General features: G+C 41.7%; 1 protein-coding gene across 1 annotated transcript in view; it reads right to left on the bottom strand.

Moving 5' to 3' along the window:
• sox5 (SRY-box transcription factor 5) overlaps positions 1 to 23,153 on the bottom strand; it is a 300,708-nt gene that overhangs the window by 228,616 nt on the left and 48,939 nt on the right. The window contains exon 2 of the mRNA XM_033614344.2: positions 7,423 to 7,490. The gene's annotated coding sequence lies outside the window, so the exon portion shown is untranslated. The remainder of the gene's footprint in view (positions 1 to 7,422; positions 7,491 to 23,153) is intronic.

Here is a 23,153-nt window from a genome sequence, read left to right as displayed (position 1 = left end):
CCATCCTTAAGAAGATTTTTTTTCCTCAAACCTACTTACATAGTTTTCACGAAAATCCTGACATTCACGCTTTTAACTTACAAGGACATGGGATTCATCACCATAAGAACACTGGTGCGAACAATTCTGGGGTTTAAGAACACTCATAATCTGGCGTAGACTCTTCTTAGGGTCATTCTTAAGATAAATAATGGTGAATGAGGCTTAAAGAATATATATACTGATATCGTCTCATATTGATCAGGGGCCCCTGAATTGAGTCAAATCGAAATCGTATCATGGCAGACTTTGTGATATGGGCAGATATCTTATGGTTCACCAAATAATCAATGTAACATCATATTGTGACAAAACCTGTGTCAACGAGCTTCCACACGCTGTGTCTTAAAGCACTTAATCTGTACTGGCTCCGAGAGTGCTGAGCTCTGACATTCAAAAGCAAATTCATCTTCATTACAAGGTACTAAGAGTGTTTAAAGTGCTATAGAGCAGGACCGCAACTAACAGTTATTTTTCATTGTCAATCAATCTGTCCTTTTAATCGATTAGTTTTTAGGTCTATAAAATGCCAGAAAATGGTTAAAAATGTCCAAGTGTTTCCTAAAGCCCAAGACGGACTTCTTAAATGTCTTGTTTTGTCCACAACCCTAAGATATTCAGTTTACTGCCATAAAGGGGTAAAGACACCACCAAATATTCAATTAAGAAGCTGGAATCAGAAAATTATCAATAATTTAATAGTTGACAATTGAATCAATTAGTCATTGTAGCTCTACTGTAGAGAAGTGTGACCTTTGCTGAGAAGCCTGGTGGTCTTCTACCCTTAAAGGCACCCTGTGGAAGCTGAACTGGGGTTGGCATGTTAGTCAAACAACCACGCAACTATTGGAAAATACATAGTAAATGTAATAGTAATGAATCACATTTTACAATGTGATGAAATGTTAACTAAATTCCAACAAGATTACGTAACATTGCATAAATTTCTTGACTGTCCAGTTTCATATCCAGACTTAACCAATGACAACAACAATGGTGGAAAGGTATAAAAAGAAACTTCAACTGTCACTTTTCCTGACATGATCTCATTGACACTGTAATAACCTGCTTGAGTGTTGCCACGTTTGGGTGTTTTAACATTGTGCAAGATTGGCAAGAACGTGAACAGTGCTGCTTTCATTACAGCTCCTGGTCTACACTGTTAAAAGCAAGTACATCCTGAGCCTTAAGATAACAGGAAGTCCACGTTTACAAACCCAGTTTGAACTGAAGTCGGAACAGCGCACATGTTTAAAGACAACATGTGGTCGAACACTGCAGGACACAGGAGGACAATGCTGAACACCGATTTAATATTGTGTTGGGTCACAATTCACAGGAAATCAAATGGAATCTTTTCTTGCCCAAAAGGGGAACCAGTAATTTTTACAGAAACACACAACTTTCTTCCAGTTCCTCTGTTCAGACACATACTGGAAGTTCTGTGGGAATTAATGAAGTCTGCTATTAAGGCCTTTACTGTAATGTTTCCCTAAAACAACTGACATGGTGCGACGCCAGGGAGGGTAAGGCAACAGATTAATGGGAAATGTGGTTTTAATTGTGAGAAGACCCAAAATGCATCACACAGCACCTTTAAAAGCAGACCAGAGGCTAGACAAATACGACCCCCTCCCTCAAGAACACACATTCTCTTTCACTATCTCTTAGTTGTGCATGGCTGCAGTGACCACAGGCCAGTCTTCTTAGCATTACTCACCATTGTATTTACAGTGAAACCCAGGGATAAACTCACCCTTTGTTACCAAGCACTTAAGACCTGACGTGTGGTGTATACACACTGCAGAGTGGGGGTGGCGTGTCTATGTGTGCATTCATGCTTGTGTGTGTATTTCGGACGGCCGTTTGTCTCTTAAACTCAAACAAAAGGGCGCACATCCTCCATCACAGCTTTATCTGTTTATGCCATCGGCTCCTCAGCACCCGCATGCCTGTAAACACACCAACCCACCCACTCTGTGTCTCACACACACACATGCACACACACATATTAGAAAAAGCAAGCAGCCAGGTGGGGGCCAATGCCCCACGAAATGGATTAGTCCTGGTGGAAGTGAAGAGTTCATGCATGTATCATGTCCACAGTGCATTACTGTATATGCATGATTTCACTGGTCACGAGATCTCTGGAGTATTATGGACAATTATCCAATTCTCTAAAGAGCAGTGATGGAATACACACATACACACACAAACACACACAATCAAAGTCAATGTATTTGTTGTACACAAATGTTGAGTTACAGAGAGGCTGCTCTTTTAATCATTTAACTCATTTAATTATAAGAAAACTGTTTTAATGATCTTTGCATGCATGTATTGTTTATGTTTCTATTAGAAATGTGTACACTGAACACATTCCCAAACAAGCAGAATGTAAGAGACGCACATTTGAAAAACTTCTACAGGTGCTGGATCAAAGATCAGCACACTGTACTAACAGCTCATGGCTAATCTGATTTAACAGAGCAACGTTTCCATCTGACAGAGCTCTTTGTCAGGCATTGTCAAATTACCATCTCAAACCAGAACAAACAATTTAGTGACTTACAAACAATCATCACAGAGGTGGTTGTGATGTGAATGACTGAGAGTCAATCTACTGTCAGACTATACAGTATACATTATATTCTAACAATATTATGAAATACTGCTGCCTGGTCTGTTGCCGCAGCGGCCCGGGTTCCAATCCGGCCTGTGGCCCTTTGCTACATGTCACTCCCTCTCTCTCTCCCCCCTTCACGCTTGTCTGTCCTATACATTAAATGCTTAAAAGCCCCCAAAAAATATCTTGAAAAAAAAAAAAAAAATACTGCTGCCCGGCAACACAAATGTTACTGTTGACTTCTAGAAGCCACAAAGGCTAACAGTTGAGCAAGCTAGAAAGGAGGTAACATAATGCAGAAAATGCAGAGGTGGATAAACATGAGACCATTGGGAATATCAACATTGTTTGTAACTGTATAACCTTACCTTGAAAAACTGTATACAACTAAAATTTCAAATTATTATCTTACCATCGACCGAAAAATGAACGTCTCCATCATTCCCGACCACTCAAAGCGCTTTTTTTACACTACATGTCACATTCACCCATTCACATACTGGCATGGTGCCACCTGCCACTCAGTAAGCATTCACACGCCGATGGAACCGATGCAGTATGGGGTTCAGTATTTTGCTCAAGAATCATTCGTGATGCGGACTGGAGGATCAAACTGCCAATCTTGCGATTGGTGGACGACCTGCTCTACCTTCTGAACCACAGCCGCCCCAAGCTGTGATATGGCTAAAAGAGATCACTAAATCAAGTAGAGGCTACAAAGGTACTGAGAGCTTGGGACAGAGATGTAAAGCACAGCCACATATCTGTACAGACAGGGAGGAGACTGTCATGGGTTGGCCATGGTCAGCCATTTTACCAAGCAGGACCACAAGGACGTGGCTGACATTGTATTGGAAACTCATGTCATCACGGCTTACCTTGGCACGACACAGCTCAAGCGGGAAAAACCCTTTGTGAAGTAACAAAAAGATGTAAAAGGGGGACAGAAATGCCTTCAAACTACATCTACACATTGAGAGAGCACTAGGTTGCACCCACCATACTAACCATGTTTTGAACTAAACAAGCAGCCTCATAAGAATACCACATTTTCCTTGAATGCACCTCCGCTTCTGCATTGTTACTTGACAATAATATCACTTTACCAAACACATAAGGGTAAAATACTGCATTCTAGAATGGATGATCTTTCTCAAGAAAGTTGTCGCAAGTTGTCTCTGCAGATTCATGAATGGACCCACATGAAAGACAGCAGTTTAGGGGCAACAGCATGTAGGTGAGCTATTCACAGAAAGTGTGTCTGCCACATTGACTCATGGTAACAACCTGCTCTCCCAACCTCTGCCGCTGACCCAGAAGTCGAACAGGGATCCAACACACAAAAAAGTGACCCAGCGCTGGGGCCGGTGACCCCGTTAGCGGAGCCCCTTCGATACCCCAGTTTCACTCTGCAAAACATTAAAGACAACCGGACTTGATGGAAACTGTACCAATCCCAAGGGCTCCATTCTGAGGCTGCCCGCTTGGCCTTGTTTCCTGGACAGAGCAGAGGAGCAAAACCCATATGTCAGACAATATAATGCCCTGTGAACCATACCACTTCAGTGGTGTCTGACAGGAAAGGAGAAAAAGAGCACACATGCGCAGACACACACAATCTGATTTGAGGACAGGGCTTTCTGGATGGCCGCTCTGGCAGATGAAGAGACAGCAGTGACAAAAAGTCTGTTTTAGACAAAGTGTCAGTGTTTGCGAGTGTGTGCATGGACTCAAGTTAATGTGTTAACGTGAATATGTTTGCATCTGAAAGTTTGTGTGTGCATGTGTGTCCAATACTAATTTTTTTTTTGTATATGTGCATGTCTTTTTTATGTCTGTGTGTGTCTCAAAGGGCCTGGCATTGTTACTCGGCTACACTTGCCCTCTCACACACACTCCTCATATCTCTTTGTCCCTTGTGCAAATGGCATGTGGATCTTTCCTCTTCTATTCTGTCCTCGTGGTCCCTCAGCACTGAGTCTCTGGGCTGGCAGGAGCCATATGCCCCAACTAAACCGGCCTTACTCAGACCTCACTGTCTGCAGTCATGACCTCAAAGTCATACTTTTCCTTGTGTTGTTTTTCTTGTTTGTAGGGATGTACCGATTCATCAGCTAATCATCGGTATCGGCCGATATTCGCCTTGTTGACTGCTATCAGCCTAACAGCAAATAAGATAACATTTACCGATGGCAGTAGCCGATATTTTCCTGTTATGTCGCATCAATTCTGCGCAGGCTAAAAAGTAGGGTTGAGACTTATGGTGTTCTGTCATCCTGGGAACAATAAAAAACGTGTTTGGGACGAACAGCGATCTTCCCTGGGACGCCTTCAGGATGAAAGGACGAAGTAAACTCACTATTAAGCTTGAATAAATACAGCCATTTGAAGGAGAAATTTAGTTTTGGTTTCACAGTGATATAAAATGGATATTAGAGAGAGAAATAGATATATATAGTGAAAAGGCTTTTTACACAGTTATTTTTTAGTGTTTCTTCATATGAAAGGTTATATTACAGGTTGTTAAATGAACTTGTTTGATTGAAACATAGTCTAAGAAAGAGCTGAATGACTGAAGCATAGTTTGGTTATGTTTTTATGATAAAGATTTCTTCATTTCCCTGGCACAGAAGGAGTGATAAATAACAACAAAATCAAAAGAAACAACAACAAAAGACCACTGGTATCGGCTATCAGCCCTGGATTTCACAACCAGTGCATCCCTACTTGTTTGTACTACAAATCTTGATAAAGTAAAGGAACAATTTGACCACAGAGGAATTCCAGTGTTAAAAATAAATAACGCAGGCTCTGTGTTTAAGCTCCATATGTCTCTTTTGTCTCAGCTGTCCTTCTCTGTCCCCGTCTCCCACGGCTTTCATTTCCCAAACAAACAATCCCACTCTCCCTGCCCTCCATATGCTGTTCTCTGACCATTTACCTCTTTGGCCCTCTCATCCCCTCGCGCTCCCAGTGTCCCAGTTCATACACTAGTTCAACTCCCAGCGCTGGAAAACGGGGAACACAACAAAATACACTGAGCATCTGTGCAACATGCCAGCAGAGGACACATGACTCTTACTAAGAGAAAAGACATATGGGTATTGGTTCAGCTTTGCATGGTGCTGCACTTATGTGTAAATGAGTTGTGGTCAAACTAACCCTCCCAAAACTCTACTTGGAAGTGAAGTAAAAAGTGAAATATTATAATACACCCTAATTGACCAGACTGAACCAAATGTGTTAGTCACCACTCAGTGGTCAGCGTGCACTCTGGCCTGTAACTTACATTCTTCTAGATTTCCAGGTTTCCAAGGCAAACATACCATGTTGTATACTGTAGTGACAATACATACCTTAGAGTGGAGATCTCAAACTATTGGGCTTTGGGGCCTTATCCAGTTCCCAAGACAATTTCATAAAGACATCTACCATGTTACTTATACAGTCTCTCTTTTAAACTTGGTGCTGACTGATTAGGAGCGATGTTTGAGCCCTGCTTGCAAGGAGACAGGCGATATTTGTGGTGCATCGTGCCGCAAATAGGGCAAAAATTTGAATGTCCACCCAAGGATCATGTTTCCATCACTGCCAATCAACGCCGATCGGAGCTGGAGTCGATAAATACCCATGACTACTGCAGACTCATTTGTCCCGGCCCACGAATGAATGCCACTTGCAACTTTTCCCACTAAATACAAAAGCCAGATGTTGGTGGGTGTTAGTCGTTTTCTGTCTACTGGGAAATGGCCTTTAGTCTACTGACAGTGAAGAGCAGTACGGAGAAAGTGGATGGAGGAAAGTTGTTCCGTCTCAGAGTTTACATGGTAGAAAGTTGGTGAAGAATACACAGCGGTCATGTTGCTCTGTCTCCGTCTCCCACAGGAGATGTCAAGTCCAATGAGGGGATTTTGTTCCTTTAGTATTTCCTTGTGTATCTGGGTTGTTAGTCTCAGTCCCTGTGGAGTTTCCAACACTGTTTTTGTGACTCCCATCTCTCAAGAGGATGAGAGTTTCCTGGCGTGTTTTGCATAGTGTCCTACTGTATTTTGTATTCTATTCACGGAGAGAGGAATGTCAGTCTGGAACTTGTGCGTCACGAAACTTTGGACTGCATTTGGACAAGTTCTTTTCAGTTTCAATATGGAGAAAATATAGGAGAAACATTTCAGTTTTGTCACCAATACACACCTACAGTATGAATTTCTTAACTAAAACGTCTTGTCTACATTGAAGCGTATTGCATGTGGATATATTGCATATTATTGATTGAAATACTTAAGGAAAAAAATTGTCAGTACACCTCACATTGAAAACATTAGAGTCCCCTGTACTAATCCCTCTCTGTCACATACACACAAAATCACAAACACACACACTCTCCTCCCCCTTTACCCTCCATGTCAGATGTACAGATATGATGCTTACTGGCTGCCCACTGGCCCCATAGAGGCCAGCTGAGAATGCCGATTGGCTGGATGCTGACTGTGTAGTCATGGAAACTGACTTGAGCCCTGTGTGTGACCTCACGACGGCCACATAAAAGCTGGGTTACAGAGAGGGGGGGAGAGAGAGGGAAAGGGTTCATGTGTGTGTTATGAAAGAGAGGGCGAGCATGACTGACAACGTCACTCAACCCAGTTCAACGTGTGTTTGTTTGCCATAGTTTAAAAGCAGAGTCTCTTGAGCACTTATATATTTAAATACAGTATGCCTGTGTGTGTGTGTGTGTGTGTGGTATGAAAATAGCAGCTGACCTACAAGAGTCCCAGGAGAGGTGGCTCTGCTGTAGAGTGGATACCCATCAGAGACACGACCAACCCTGCTAAAAGAGAAACAGACAGAGATTTAGCTGGATTTCACACTCCAGGCCAGCCAGGCTGACAATAACGCTGTGACACACACACATACACATAAAACACCACTACAGAGATGTTACAGTGGTGAGGGGAGAAAAGAGGACAAATGAAGTGTGGAGCAGATCATCAGAGAGATTGAAGGAGAGTGCAGAATAAAGCGGAGAGGAACAAACAAGAGGAAAATCAATGACTGTAAAAGGAGAAAAAGGAGGAGACAGACAGAAGACATTAGGAATAAAGAGAAAAAGAACTGAGCAGCAATGAACATACAGTAGGTGAAGACACAATGTGTAAAGATGCCTTTGACATACACAGTATATGTGAGCCGGTAACTCAACAATAACACAACTGAATGTTAAAAAAACAGCGTTTGTTTTTCTTAAATCTATTGTGTTAAATGTGCAGAGCAGAATAAGTCCCTTCTCAAGAGAATCCATTCAAAAAATAAATCCTCTTTTTTTAGGAGTCTGACGAAAACACTTGTCCTTGTTTTGGATTTGGAAATTACACTGGTTAATGTTGCTAATTGTTTTGCTGCTGTGCTCACGTTCATTGTTAAATTCATTTTGGACTCATCCTTGAGTTGCCTGGAAACCTCACGACTCCAACAAGTTACTGCACCCAGTCAAGAAACAGCATGGCTCATACCCCACCATAAAACCACAAACTGACATTTTCACAACATTTTAAAAGGTGGGCACAAGTCATTGTTTTATAAGTCACAAGTAAGTCCCTAGTCTTCCCAGTCAAGTGCCAAGCCAATACAGGTAAGTCCTAAGTCAAATCCCAAGTCCTAAACTTTGAGGGTCCCAAGCCAATCCCATTTTAACAAAGTGAAAATGTTAGCTAAGCATTAGCTCACTTACTATGTTCATATTAGCATCGACTCCAAATGTGGAATTAGTTGGAAGCTGTTGCACCTCCATTTATAATTTTCGACCTGCACATTTTGTATATGGCAATTTGGGTTTTTTTGACTACCACGTAGTTTTAATACAAGAACAAGATTGTCTTTTATGGTTCTTTCCCTCAACTTCACTGGATGCTGTTGTATTGTTTCAAACAATGTGGATCTGGAGCATTAAGAGTCAACTTGCTGGGAATAAAGAACATTAATGTTAGCTGATTCAGGAAATGAAGGGAGATGAATTGATTTGTGGCACACTTTTTAATCTCTGGGGTAAAGTATCAAGTATTTTCAAGTCCAAGTAAAGTTGCAAGTTACTGGTGATAAAGTGCAAGTTGAGTCTTCTTTTTTTTCTAGTCAAGTCTAAAGTCACTAAATTGTGACTCCAGCATGACTGGAGTCCAAGTTATGTGACTCAGATCCACACATCTGCTAACACGCTAATTGATTACCTTTGGAGGTACTAACTGGGGATTAAGTTTCCTTCAGACAAAGCTCAGACTAGCAGTGTCCCACCTCTTCTGGTCTTTGTGCTAAGCTAAGCTAAGATAAGCTAACTGGCTGTAGCTTCATACCTATGTCACAGATATGAGAGTGGTATCAATTTGCAAACATATAAGAACAGAGTTGTCCAGTCTATTTTAGTCAGGTCCAGTGTAACTTAGTCCAGTGCGTCCAGTTCTGATTAATAGTCCAGTTTGTCCCATTCCATCCCAGTCTGTTCCATTCAGTCCCGATCAAACTCCTATCTGTTCCAATCCTCTTCAAGCCCCGTCTATCTGCATTGATATACAATGGTTAAAGACAAGCTATGAGCTACTATTACAGTGTATAAATATATAATTTAACATAAAGTAGGTGGACTATTAATGGGTGTGGTTCACCTGCAGAGGGACTCAGGTAGGCATGTGCCGGTATGAGATTTTGACGGTATGATAACCGTGGGCAAAAATACTACGGTAATCGGTATTACCACGGTAATAACAATAATAATAATAATAATAATAATAATAATAATAATAAATAAATAATAATAATAATAATAATAATAAAACAGGCGTCATCCTATTTTTGTGCTCTACACTTTAAAACGGTAGGCTAATATTCGTTTGACCGTTAATGAACGACAGCACGTACCAGGCATCTCCTGTCAGTGCAACGCACATCACACCAGTTGTTTAAATGTGTAATATAGACCCCTTAAAAGTAATAGAGCCATTACTTAACTTCACGATGGTCACTCCGCCCAGCAGCTTGTTGAGCTCCTCGTCATTGCGGACAGTCAGCTGCCGGTGACAGGGGATGACACGGGTCGCCTTGTTGTCACGGGCAGCGTTTCCAGCCAACTCCAGGATCTCAGTGGTCAGATACTGCAGCACAGCCGCCAGGTAGACAGGGGCACCGGCAGTGACACGCTCCTTTTCCTTTGCGCAGCAGCCTGTGAACACAGCCAACTGGGAACTGGAGCCCAGCACGGGAGGAGCGGATCTTTGCCTTGGCTCTGGGGGTTCTTCTGATAGCCTAAATGGTCCCACACCACCGACTTCGTCCTTTTCACCAGTGGGAAAAGTTCAGCTTCGCCTCCTCCAGCCATGTTTGCTGTTTGCACGTAAGTGGATTTACACTGATTACTGACGTACTGACTGACTGACTGAGGCTGCCCCCCCAATAATTGTGCTGACTGCAGCAGCTGCACATGCATGATTTCAGAGTGCGTGCCAGTTAAAATGTACGACTGGCACAGAGTTATTTCTGAGTTTTGAGTTCCTGAAGTTCCCATTTATGAAACGTAGCGTAGGTTACACCGTCGGCCTTTACCGTCGGAACGGAAAATGGGCGGTTAGTGACACTGTGACCTTCTTTTACCGTGGTAAACCGTGACGCCGGTAACCAGAACATGCCTAGACTCAGGTGCAGTTAACTTCTTTACACTAACACACACTTCTTTATTTGAACACTTTTATGCAAAACAAAGTTACCTCCAACTCTCAAAGGCAGTTGTATCGGCTTTTGGCTGAGTACATCACTGGTTGTTCTTTATGGACGATTTTATTTTGATAATTTAATGGTCTGCCTCTCAAGAACAAGGGAGAGCTGCTGCTCAGTGGGCAGACAAAGAAAGTAGGGAAAAACAGCATGTAGAGTCAGAGTATTTCTACATTTAACTTAATGATTAAAGGGCTTATTTCAGCCAAACCAAAGTTGATGACTGTTGGAACAATAGAAAGAGTTTTCGTCTAGTTTGAATGAAGTTTGTTCAGGGCAATTAAATGAGTCTTAGTTTGTGAAAGAGAGAAACTTGAACTTAAAGGGCGTACAGATGTATTTTTCAGTTTCTGTCTGCTTTCTTGACATTTTGTGAGTTTATTTTGTTTATTTGTTAAACTAAGAGAGCAAACTTGCAGCTCATCTCCCAGCTGAAACTACAGGACGCCACACACACACACACACACACACACACACACACACACACACACCTGCGTGAATATATCGGCAATTGCCGGTTGTTGGCTTGACGGTGGCCAGTTTGGAAAATCTCAATATATCGCCCATCCCTAATACCCAGTACAGACACTGTGAACATGGACACAGCTAATGAAGCTGAGGACAAAGACAGCTCATTACCTGTGTGAAATACAAACTGTGGGTAAACACCCAGATCAGTGGATCTCCTCTTGGCAGGCCTCAGCTGCCTTTCTGCCACGTCCAGCCGCAAAACTGCCACCCTCCTCCCCTTGTTCCAACCCAACACCTCCCTCTTAAACATCAGCCGTTAGATAAACACTCATATGCACACGCGTGCACACACACACACACACACACACACACACACACACACACACACACACACACACACACACACACACACGCGCGCGCCGTTCCATTTATTACTCTTTAAAAAGGTCACCGTTTTCTCTGGCTAAGCGCCCCGCGCTATTGATAATTTTATGCATAAACAAATGGCAAATTTGTGCCACATAAATATGTATTAGCAATTAATAATGGTGGTGTGTGTGTGAGGGGACGCCAGGTGCATGCCGAGTGGGGCTGGCTGGCTGCTGGTGGAGCCGAAGAGCTGGACTGGTGGCTTTATGTTGCGAGCTGGTCTCCCTCTTCTCCACTGTGTCTGCACAATAGCCACTTAGGCACACACCAGCGAAATGACACGCACACAAACAACCTGAGACAAGCACACATACATACAGTGCGCCCAAACACCCTATACACACACTGAAGACACACACAGGCATAAAGGTACAAAAATAACACATGCACACTTACAGTATATTCCACCTGAGGTAAATTTTAACTTCAACAAATTTGCATGTAAATAAACGTGCACATGTGGACACACACACACACACACTAGAGCAGCATTTGTACACAGAGGCAGGCCAGAGGGAGTGATGGCACAGCGGGCTTAATGCCCTCTCTCTCTCCCACCTAGAGAACAATGCATCCATTACATTTCACACACCACTGAGAGCAAAACATACACATGCTTCAGTTGCCAAGGTGTATGTTAGTTTCATGAGGGGAAACATAAGCAGAAATAAGCTGAAGTCCAAGCAGAGCAGGTCAGTGATTGAGTTTGCTTAACATTTAGAGTCCTTGTCCTGGTGTTGTAAAATAACAAAGGTATTCTTATTAAGCAGCTTCACATACAGATGATATGGCTTCTGTTGTTGGTCATTTTAATAGTTACATTGAGACAAAGCTAGCCCTGTTGGGGACTGCCTCATCCACTGTGTGGGAAACTGTCCCAGACTGGTGCAGTAGAAAAGCTCGAGGAAGTGGCTGCACACGGCTCTTTAACGGAGGCTGCATGGTTAACCACACGCACTTTTGCCAAACCAACCAGTTACTCATCCTTTTCTCTCGTGAAACCAAAAAATGCCATTTGGAAACACTTCCAAAAAAGCACAAATGTCAGCTTTGTGTTGCTTGTTGCAATTTGTTTTTGGAGTGTGGCATATACTCATTTTTTGCCCACTGTGCAAGTCAGGGGAAAAAACTTGACGGTTGGTAAGAACCGCAGTGGCAGTGGGTGTTGTCTGCCCACCAGCTTTGGGGGGGCAGTAATAAGCACATAACAGCTAACACAATGAGGCAAAGAGGATGCTGGACAAGCGACACAAAGATAACATTTATGCTTTATCCAAGTTTTTTTTTTTGGTTTTAAAAGAAAATAAAGACTTCGAGGATGCTTCCCTAAGCTTTTCTGTGGGAACCATCCAGAACTGTCGCCCATGCAGTGGATGAAGCAATCCTGAAAGTGGCTAAGCTAAAGGACTTGTTATAAATTTATCTACTGACATTTAATCAATAAGTGAAAAATTTAGGAGTAGTTAAAATTAGGGGTGTAACAATACAACAATCTGGATCAATGTATCTGTTCGGTGTTCAACGATCCAATATAACTAATGCAAAATGAAAACATCGATACATATTGTCATCAAAGTTCCCATGTCACGTCTGTGTCACCATTTCTATCCAAGCACACGTCCTTCCTGAACATTCAGTCGGTACATTTACATCCACGCAGAAGTCGAGCTCATAGCTTGGCTAATCAGTCAAGTCAGACTTCTTGTCTTGTTTGAGTATACATGCAGAAGAGAAAATCGAATTTCTGACCAAGTATGTCTGACTATGCCCCGATAGGCGGCGCTGTGTCCCTTTTAATATCGTGTGTATTGAACTAGTTCTGGTTCTTGTCCAGAAACTTTTTTTCAAATAAATTCGCGTTTCGCATTTTCCTTCCATCCATAAACTTCAAAATGTCGGAGAATGAATGTAGTTTCCTCGTCTGTCCAGAAGTGCGTCTTCTGCTTCTCGGTCACCATGGTGTTTGTTTTTTAGGGAGTTACTGAACTGCTGCTACGTCATCTCCTTTTTCCGGGTGAAAGCCCGCAAGAAAAAAAGTGGTGCATGCGCAGAACGCCAAGTCCGACTCCAGTCAGACTAAGTGGATACACGCAGCAATAGTTCAATTTTCAATCGAATTATCTAGGTGTGTTAGTCGAACTACAGATAGTCCAATTTCAGTCGGACTAAGCTGTTTACATGAATTTAAAGTCATGTTTCAGTCGGACTAAGCCAATAATTTGATTTTCTCAAGCTGCATATAAACGTACTGAGTGCTAGTGGCTCAGCACCAGGTAGACAATGGCAAGCAGACAAGAAAAAGACAATGAGGCTCTTTACTGATATGTCCTATCAATCGCATCAAGTCATCTCATATGGACTCAATCAAATCAAAGTTGTTTTGAGGCAGACTTTGTGATGTCAGCAAATATCACGTTGTCATGCAAAGAATCTATATAATATCATCTACAACAAAACTTGGGATTTAAACCCCCAGTTATGACAACACAAGAATCTAGAAAAGAAAGAAAAAGTAGGAAAGAACAAATATCCCACCCTACTGCACCCTTTTCCCTGTCTAATTTTCCCTCATATTCCTTTGATACTGTGTAATACTGCAATGGTGTAATATGAAAGTTTATTGTGTTCTGAGTCCAAGATGTACCAAATAAAGAGTTGCCAGTTCTTTGAAAGTAAGAGGCTTTGTTTTTTAAAATGTATCATCTTTTGCCACGATGGTTTTCTTCCAAAATACATATCAGTATAAAATGGTGTGATGTAACGAAGGAAACAAAGAGTTTCTGACCTGTAATGAGGTTCACTATCGATCCAGATAAATTGGGGATGATTAATAAGGGATCTGGTTCTACAGTATATTAGAGTGAACAAGTGTGGAAAATAATGTTAAAAAGAAAACATTTGGGAGAAATCTTAATGTGGATTATAAAACATAAAACTTCATGTTTAAATTAAAGGGAAATAATTGAGCAGTTGAAAAGATGATTACGTTCCAGGCATTGAGAAAGTTTCATGAAATCCTTGTGAGGCATTGGTGCAATATGCTAGAATATCGAAGGGCATCACTCCAACCGCACTGGGTCATTTAACGGCCACAGCACACACAAGACACTTTGTGCAGACACTAGTAGACAACATACAGAATACTGGATTATGTGCCAAATGTTATGAAACAGCATTTTCTGGACTACTGACGTATGCTGCAGCTGGGTAATAGGACTCTATTGGGGTGGTTGAGTTTACTTATTTACACGTTAGGGATTTAGCTGATGGTTTACTCAGCATAACTTAGAAAGTAACACATCACAGTACAATAATCTATTGGCTGTATAACTTTTTAAAGGTTCCCAGGTTTTGCAAATATTTTATGACGAGAAAAATACACTTGCTAGGTTTGTTAAACAAAGATTTAACATGTGCCAGTCACATGGTAATCAGGTCAAAGAACTCGCTCATTAAAGAGTCAGAAATGAACTTTTGAAACAGATAGCCATTCCTGAAGCCACTGCAGCGAGAAGAATCAAATTATGAAAATACTGTGTAAACCTGATGAATACATTTGACCTCAGTCACTTTTAGGACAGCAAAACCAGCAAGGGATATCTAAAAAAATATTGTGCAGGAGTTGCAGCGGCTGTGTGTGTGCGTGTCCGTCTGTGTATGTGTATGTGTGTGTTTGTTATGTTGTCCGTCTGGCGTGGTGAGAGCAGGCTGGCTCCCCTGTAGAGCACTATCACTCTGCTTGGCTAAACACAATCACACAACCTCAACCCGACTCAAACGGCCCACTGAGCGACGGAGCGAGAGAGGCAGAGAGCAGGGAGCCTACATGGATATATGTATGTATGTGTGCGTGTGTGTGTGTGTGTGTGTGTGTGTGTGTGTGTGTGTGTGTGTATGTGTGTGTCCTATGTGCACTTGTAGGACAAAAGGCAGCCCCATCTGTTCCATTGTCACAGGGTCTTTAATACGGATCAGATAAACATGACATTTGGGATGAGTGGCCAAGCTCACGTCATAAACCCTGACATCAGACCCCTGTCTACTCTACTACTGTGTGTGTTGTGTGTGTGTGTGTGTGTGTGTGTGTGTGTGTGTGTGTGTGTCCTCGTGTTTCTATCAACCTGATAAAGCAGTGCACATTCACCGGTGTATATCTTGTATGTTACTTTCAATCTTACCACTATTTCAATCATCTGTAAGTGTGTTTGTCCTTTCTGTGTGCGCACTGTTGTTGCGTGCACCTATGTGTGTGTGTGTGTGTGTGTGTGTGTGTGTATCAGTTGTATAACCTGCTCCCATTCTCAGAGGTGCAGGGCAGGGCTGACACACTGGATCTGTAGTGGCTGTGGGAGGATTAGCGGCCCATTGGCCTAATCAGAGGAGGTAATCAGACTATTCTCTATCATGACAACAATCAGTCGAGAGAGACACACATCTGCCTATTGAGCTCAGCTCTAATGCCATAATAGTGATGAAACATCTGGTCATTTGGGGCTCAATGCAATCAAGAGGAGGGATTGGGACAGTTGCAGATGGCAAACCTATAGTAATTATCTGTTTTAGGCAACAGAGGGACATGCACAACACTCAGGTTCACGGGCCGCTGTGCTTCAGTAACAATGAGCTCACACTGCGAGAAGCATGTCAGTAGAGCTGAAGAGAGCACAGATTCGATTTCCATCATTCAAAGCACCATTCTGGGCTTTTAATATGAAAGATAAAGACACAAATGGGCACACAGCCCTGACTGCATTATTTTTCATCTTCTGCATGTTATTTTCTCATACGTAAGACATGGGTGCAGTGCTTTTTGGCAAAGTGGTGATGCCTGAAATGGTCATACAGGATGATACTTTCATTTAATTGTAGAGTCTTTGAAAATGAATTGTTTTCGCAAGTCATTTATCATGCAATAATGCCAAACATTAGCTGGTTTCAGCCTCTACAATGTGACAATTTGCTGCCTTTCCCTTTTTACATCATTGCAAATTTATTGCCTTTAAAAACAGTCAATCTGCAGACATCATCTTGGGCTCTGCAAACTTGTGATTGCTGTAAATTGGTCATTTCTTTTATTATTTTCTACCATAATAACCAAAAGGTTATTTAATTATTTAGTCATGTGGCAAAGGCATCCCACATCCCTTACACATTAAAATCTGAAAGGACAGAGTAAAGTTATTATTGATGCATCCAGGGGACACACTATTATTTTCCCCAATAATGCTACACTGTGAACTGCACATCTGTGTTGAAATAAGAGGAACAGTTATGCCCCGTGACTTTTCTTGTTTTGATAGTATTTCTCATGCCACAGAAATCACTGAGAGTGAAACTTGTGCTTTGAATGTTAGTATCATACCGTCCACCCGCCTGCTCTCAACCTTGGCTCTCTCAAACTCTGTGGCACAAACGTCTCCGCGGACTGCAGTAGACAATAACCTTATACATATATAGGTTCATAAAATCTACCCATCTTTACAATTTGTGGGATATTACTGAAGACATTCCTGTTCTCTCATGTTGCACCATCAAATTTGTGATAGGGTATAAAGTCTGGAGCATGGATGTATAAAGAGACCTGGATACAGCATTGGAGGCGGGGCCCAGTTCATTCCTCTGAAAGTTGCTCAGTGGTGCATGAATCAGAAAAAGCTCTATTTCCAAGGTATGAAACTACCCGGATGATCAGCGCTGCTTCCGCATCATTAGGCCCATAGAGCAGGCGCCGAGCGAGTGCAGCTGAGCAGCCAACTTTCGCTGGCTGAGCGGCTGACTTCAGGTTTAGCGCTCTGCTAACTTGAATGGTGATAATAATAGATTGATCTTGTGGAGATTTTAGACTTTACAAGTGTTATCGGAACCAAACAGATTAAATCTTGATGGTGCAACGAGTCATTTTGCGAGGGTTTGATGATTTACAGACATCAGAGTAAATCTCTAAGTGTAAGTCTATGGGAAAAAGTATTTTTGGGCCCCATGGCGACATCATGATGGACCCTGGAAATTGCAGTACCACTGTTTCGCCACTATGAAAATTGGATACAAAGCCCAGCGCACTTCCTGGAGGCCTGGTCTGGAGCTGCTCCACAGACAATGAATTGTGAAAGATGTAATAGATGATTCTTAGAGCACTCGGGGGACGTTCTGAGTATATGGGTATGTTTTCTGTTCCACAACTGAGAACACTACAATAGAATAAAGCTCAATTGGGTATAAAAAAGAAAACAAACCTTCTGTGGGTCCTGAAAAACAGGAAAACAGGCTCCCATGAGAGTTACTCCTCTAGTTTCTGGCTTTAAGAGAGAAAGAAGCTTATGTTCATGAATTTTGACTCAACTTTCTTAGACCATGGAAATAACATATTGGAATTCCTAATTTAGGTGGTGTTCCCCTTTAAAGCACCCCAAGTCTATACTGTATCTGTCTTTGCGAGTTGATTTTCATACTGACATGAACTAAATCCAGTTGTGGCCTGCAAAGTAGGAAATCAGTCTAGAAATAGCAGCAGTCAGTAGTTGGTATACAAAAGGTAATGGTAAGGTAATAAGACATTCAAAATCATCAGTGTTGTTTTAAAGCCAATAAGAGGCAACAAACAATTTGATATGTTAAAAATGAGCATCAATTTTCAGCAGTTCTCTTTCATAACTACAAGTGAACTCTTCGCTCCTGAGTTTCACAGCAGAGTTTAATTTGTCAACATCACACATGAGACTCTTGGCTCTCCTCGTTTCCCCTGGGGACATTTTTGTTCATACGCACAATGGAAAACAAACAACGAACGCCAACATCATTGTCTTTACAGGCGGATTTCAGGTGATGATCCACAGGCAGAAACACATCAAGCCATGTTTGGCCATAGATAGCTTTGTTCTTTGGAGCTCGCTGTGTTATACACATTAATACTTCCCCATTTTCCCATCTGCTGAAGGAAACGCTGCCAACACTGGCGTTACCCTGAGAATATTTCATGGCAGCGAGGGTGGAGATAATTTGAGTTTTGAGACCTCTGTTGTCTTTTGTTCTTAAATTCTCATACCAAATCCAGTACAGTTTTTTATATGTGGAGTGATTAGGCATGCTCTTTTTCCTGCTATGGAGTATTGATCCAGTATCCAGATAGGTTTCTCTGGAGTTAAGGGAAAAGAAAAAAAAAAAAGGATTCGCTTACTACGGAGGTTTCCCCAGTTTGTTCCCCTGCCCCCTCAAACCAAAAGTGTAACCAACTACCGCCACCACATTCCACAGTGTCTGAAGCTGCAGCCCAGTGGGCCAAATTACCTGACTAACTACACATACACAGAAGAACACACATGCGTCTAGTCTAAGCAAAATACTGACCCCCACTGGATACCCCCAAAGAGTAACCAAATTAATGCGTGCCCCTGTGTGTGTGTGTGTGTGTGTGTGTGTGTGTGTGTGTGTGTGTGTGTGTGTGTGTGTGTGTGGATACGTGTGTTTCCTGTCTGGCTCTGTGTGTGTGTGTGTGAGTGTGGCTGCTCTGAGACACAGAGTCCAGTCAAACGCTCCAGTGGAATAAAAGAGCCATTGTTCACCAAGGTGGTCCCTGTAGGACCTCCACTCCTACCCCTTTATACACACACACACACACACACACACACACACACACACACACACATACACACACATACACACATACACGTGCAGACAGAGACATATACATACATATACAGTACACTCACACATTCAAACATACACACAGTTTGTAGGCCGCCAGACAAACACACATAACACACACTCCCCTCTGCCTAATCACAGCTTTGTGCTGGAGGGTGGCAGTTGCACAGAGGTAAATATTTGGGTGTGGGATGTAAATGCTGGTCTGTGTAAATCACACACACTCAGACACACTCATGGTAGTCTGTGTAATTCAGACATAGCTACTTCCTTCCTGTGGGGTGATGATGTTTAGTCTCTCCCCACCGCAATCTGATTGGTGCGTTTGATCTTGTCCACTTCCTGTTTAGGGGCACTCCGACCCCTCCTGGCTCAGATCTGGGATCAGCCTTCATCGGACAGATTCGTGCGCACCACATGTAGGAGGGTTGATAGCTAGTCTGAGATCAGATCTGTCTGCCTAACGGCTGATTCATCCCAACTGTCTGCGTCACTTGGCAAATGGGAGCACACAGGATGAATGAACTGGTGTCCTGCAGCAAACTGTTGCATCATCTCAAGGCATCTTTTTTTGTCGGTTTTTTTGTGTGTGCCAGAAATCATGTGCAGAAGGAAATACTGCTCCATTGTATGTGTTGATACATTTTTAACTTCAGGAATGCTTGTGATTCTTTCTCAGGCCTGTTTCTTCTATCATCATCGCAACTATCAAATGGACCTTAACCATAGCCAAACGTACGAATGACAGTGTGAACAACCTCCCACTGAAACCATCCACACCCAAAATGTTTCTTAGTTTGCATGTGTGTATGTTGGGTGTGTGTCAGAAGCTGCAGAGCGTAAAGGGGAACATGATGATTACAACTTTGTATGCACTATAAGCATTTTGACATTGTGCTTTTAGCGCATTCATAAATAGGTTATTTGGGGCATTAAGGGAAGGAAGTGAGTCAGATATGTTCAGTGGCATTCTGTGATATCCCAGTGTACTGTGTGGTCAACTCAAGCTTTAGTCAAAAGTCTCAGCCAGGGACTGTACATCCTATTTTATATTATATTATATCTATATTGGTTGATTCCATTCCTCATGATTTACAACCAGTGCCAAAGTCCCATCCTGATGCAGGAAGAAGTGTGCCTGTATGTAGCGAGGAGGAAAGTAAAGCCTGGGCTATGCTAGAAAACAACTGGTTCGTACAAAGTGCTGGTCAGTCACACTATGCTGAGCACAAGTAAAACACTGTAGCTGGAAGTCCAGTTGTTTGGGAATAATTCTGGTTCCCAGTCAGCTACAACAGCAATGGAGAGAGCTGTGTACATGCTAACACACATTCAACGGCATCACTCAGACGTTAAATTCCACATGCCACCTAATGCGCAAGTTGTGTTTCTTATAACTGTATTTATTTTATACTTTCAATTTTATAACGTAAGAGATGCTTTCAGTTTATAGTCTGTAGTGACTTAGTGCCTTTTGGGAAAGTGTTTGTTCAGTGTTTGGAGAGTGAAATACAGAAATGTTGAAAAGTTCCTTATCATATTGTGATTTTGATGGTCAAAGGTCATGGTCAAGGTCAATGTGGCCTTGCCTCTGTCTCATTCTCATGTATGCAGTATCTCAAGAAGGCCTTGAGGGAATTTCTCCGTATTTGGCATAAACATTCCCTTAGACTCAATGATGGACTGATAAGATTTTGGTGGTCAAGTCAAAGGTCACTGTGACCTTGCATCCATCTCTTTCTCATCATCACAACATGTCAAGAACGCCTTGAGGGACTTTCTTCAAATTTGGCTTAAATGTCCACTTGGACTCAACGATGGACTGATTAGAGTTTGATGGTCAGTGGTCAAAGGTCAAGGTCAATGTGCCCTCGCATTGGTCTCATTCTTGTGAACACGATATCTCAAGGAAACCTTACAGAATTTTGTCAAATTTGGCACAAACATCCACTTGGACTCAAGAATGAGCTGATTAGAATTTTGGTTGTGTTTTTGGCCATAATTCAAGAATTGATGCATTAATTATGAAAAAAATTCACACAAATGTATAATAGAATAAGATAATGAAGTGAAGGCATTTTATATCCAAGAGATCATAGGTCAAATTCACTGAGACATCATAATGTCCCGCAGAAACACTTCTCTGGACATTATTCAACGCCAGAACTCAAGAACAAAACAGGGACATTTGGTCAGATACTGAATTGGTGACACTAATCTTGGGTGCCCAGTCTGCCCACCTTTAAACTGTGCTAATGGTTTAGATTTAGACCAAAGTAGACAGGTGGCAATATGCTCAGTCCCCAGCAAGAGGATTTTGTTTAACTGCACTACTATCTGTTAGAATGAAATGAAAAGAAATGTATCTTTATGCATTTGGATTTTTTTCCTGCTGTACAGAACTCACACCAGACCGTGACTCCTTGTCCAGCTTATGAGCCTGTTGCTAAAAAAATCGTTTATGTACGAGGATGGCACTGCACACTTTTAGACCGTTTTTAGATGACTTTATATCATGCAGGGAATTCCCATAACACAGAGGCAGCCATGCTTTACTGGCATGCAAACTAGTGTGGTAACGAGTTAGTTCAATAACCTGTTTTCATGTACCATGTAAAGATAAATACATAGTTTAGCCATTATACCAACGACAATATTTGTTATTGTGATGCAATACCTGTTTCAATGTTAAATACATGAAGTGGAAGTGGAAAAACAGTGCCTGCTGTTCAGTCAACAAGGACTGTGAGACTGGCACTATCCTTCTCATAACACAAGAGCACAACCAGCACATTCATGGTGTTTTTGTTTTTTTTTCTTTTTTTAACTGTCTGTCTGACGAAACCCTCCAGTAAACCTCTTGATGTCCAGACCAAACAAGCTTTCGTGAAGGCAAAAGCTTGCAACCACTTCAATACAATTGCACACTGGACAGCTTACTCATCTAACTGAGGTAGTGGCCCCAGGAGAGGGGAGGAAAAAACAGGTCACATGGTTGAGACATTTACTAGTTAGATGCTGAATGCACTTTCATTTAAGATATGGGAAGCATAAAATTTAGATTACACAGTAGTTTATCTTTAGTCGGAAATAAATGAAAGCTACTGTTAAAAAATAGGTCTTGTGTAACTGTCAAAATAACTCAAATAGTTAATAAAGTCAGGAGATAAATTAAGCGTGATTTATTATGGCAAAGTCAAATGTCATGTGACGAAAGTGTGGATATCACGATATCCATATTTACTTTACTTTTTTGTCTGCTTAAGGTTTAGCTTGGTTTCGATTACAGAACCAATATTAAACATCCAAAACAGTTACATAGGAAATAGTTCTCAAAGCCCACAGATGTATGATAATAATTTAATGTGCACTGAGTGGATTCAATGGTTTGACTTATTGGTGTGGTCGTTTGAGAACAATGTAAAAAGCAGTAGTTAAAAACACCATAAAAATCACACTACCAGCCCCCTTTCACCACTGTGTGCTCCGCTGTCCTAAAATAAAAGATGTTAAGAATGAGAAACCTCTTTCAGAAGAAAAGGGAAGCAAAAAAGGACATGTCACAAAGAAAAGCCTTGAACAGAAGAGGAAGGAATTGAAGACAAGACAAATGTGATTTTGCTAAAGTTATGCTTCTGAGAAACAGCACGGAATGTCACGGAAACAAAGTCACATTCACACGAGCGATCTTATGACGCCCTCTTCCAAAATGCACACACAAACCCAAGAGCATGACACAATGGCCACAATACAAATATCTTGTTTTGATACAGTAAACCAGAGGCTTAGACACTGGGATTGAAAGGGAACACCTGAAATTTCAGCCTTGAATTGTGAAATATCTACACGGTTTTGTCTGCAAAAAACAGAAGTGAAAACTTCCTCATATATAAAAATACATAAATATAGAAAGAACAAGAACATTTGGTAATTACAGTACATTTTCTGGAGGATACAGGGGTCAGTTACTATCTTGGCTAATTTGTTTTTATTTTTAGTGAAGCAAAGTGTCACGTATTTATCACACCGTGGGTCCCATTTGCAAACTGACTGGTTTAATTTTCTACGGTTCCTTGTATAATTCAGCAGGTTTCAGATATTGTGCTCTCAGGCAATTTTCCTACTGCCAAAAGATTAAATTTTTCTTTTAAACTGCAACTAGTGGCATATAACGTCAACTGCAGTGACCACAAAC

The sequence above is a fragment of the Epinephelus lanceolatus genome, chromosome 23, assembly GCF_041903045.1.
Source record: "Epinephelus lanceolatus isolate andai-2023 chromosome 23, ASM4190304v1, whole genome shotgun sequence".
Lineage (NCBI taxonomy): Eukaryota > Metazoa > Chordata > Actinopteri > Perciformes > Serranidae > Epinephelus > Epinephelus lanceolatus.
Note: the sequence above shows the minus strand (reverse complement) of the source record. Positions and strands in the feature narration are given on the sequence as shown.